Source organism: Eufriesea mexicana, unplaced genomic scaffold, assembly GCF_001483705.2.
Source record: "Eufriesea mexicana isolate 0111107269 unplaced genomic scaffold, ASM148370v2 scaffold4744748466, whole genome shotgun sequence".
Taxonomy (NCBI): domain Eukaryota; kingdom Metazoa; phylum Arthropoda; class Insecta; order Hymenoptera; family Apidae; genus Eufriesea; species Eufriesea mexicana.
In genome coordinates, this window is record NW_016907990.1 from 16,715 (window position 1) to 18,158 (window position 1,444).

At 39.5% G+C, this 1,444-nt stretch overlaps 1 protein-coding gene across 1 annotated transcript in view; it reads right to left on the reverse strand.

The window, feature by feature from the left end:
• Positions 1-1,260: 1,260 nt before the first annotated feature.
• Positions 1,261-1,444, reverse strand: part of Hr3 (nuclear hormone receptor 3 ROR-beta) — a 74,472-nt gene continuing 74,288 nt past the window's right edge. Inside the window, exon 9 of the mRNA XM_017906521.1 lies at positions 1,261-1,290. The gene's annotated coding sequence lies outside the window, so the exon portion shown is untranslated. The remainder of the gene's footprint in view (positions 1,291-1,444) is intronic.

Here is a 1,444-nt window from a genome sequence, read left to right on the forward strand (position 1 = left end):
AGCCGGCCAGGCCGGTCCAGGGACAAAAGTCTCATCTTTTTCATTTATTTTAATCTTTATATCTACACGCATACATATATATTTATATATACACGTCATATCTATAAATATATATATATGTCTCTCGAACACTTCCATTTTTCATATTTTCATTCTCGCCACGTTTTTCTCTTTTTTTTCGCTTATTTATTTCTTAAATCTTCTCTTTAAGCACAGGGACCGTTGAATATTGGCCGCGCCGCCGGAACCTGCTCGTTTTTCACCCTTTTTAATATGTATATATATTTATGATATATATATGCGTGTGTGTTTATACATATATAGAGTCTAAAGTAGCTCAGAGGGAACTATGCGAACCACTAACGCGAAGTTTAACAGCGACGCGACCAGCCGGACATCGCGCCGACGCCATTTTCTATTCCCTCGTCATCTTCCTTCTTCCCGCGTTTCCTTCTTTTCTCCAAATATTTTTCTTTTCTATTTTCTTCGCTTTCCCCGCGTCGTTCCGTCCTCTCGGTTTCGCTCTTGCCACCGGGCAAGCGTGTGGAAAGCTGGCGAATGATGGCGACGCGATCCGCAGCTCGTCGCGACGCATGCAACCTCGTCGACGCTATTTCCTTCGGTTATTATTCGCTTTTGCACCGTTTTGCGTTTATTTAAATGTATTCGGTTTCTATGTCGCGAGCGACGGCCCGACCAACATTCTTCCTTACACGCCAGTCCCCCGTAATATAGATATATGTATATATTATTATATACGTCGTCCGTGGACCGTCCTGGCGGGGCCCTTAATTAACCACTTTTTTTTGCTTTATTTTAATTAATACAATATATATACTTCTTTATGTATGTATCATCATAACAACCGATATTTCTCAGTTCTCTCTCTCGTTAATTCTATTATCACGCAGCTAATTCTTTCGCTCTCGCGCTCGCTCCTTTCCCCGTTTCTGCAGTTTCTTTATTTTCATCTAAATTTCCCTGTCGCCTCGTTAACTCTTTCTCTCTCATTCGCTCCTACGCACTCGCTTGTCGTCTCTCTCACACGCACGCAATCGTTATTCCACACGCTTCCTCTCTCACGCTCGCACGCTTCGCACACACTCGTTCTCTCTCTTTCTATATATATATATAATATATTTTATATCTGTGTGTATATATATATGTATGTATATATATATACTTCTATATATCTTTCATATATACTTTATGTTGCTTTTTATGTATACTTTATATATAACAATGTTATGTTTATTTAAGGCCCAATACGTTCATTACGAAGGAAATAATCTGCAACAGAAAGGAGACGAATATACGGTTAAACGCTTGTACCTCTTTTGCTCCCTGTCGTAAGCACCGCGAGTATAGAACTATTCAGTCGATAGAGACGAGTCCAAGTGTTTCGTTTTCTTTTTCTTCTTTTCTCTCGATATTTTTTTTTTTT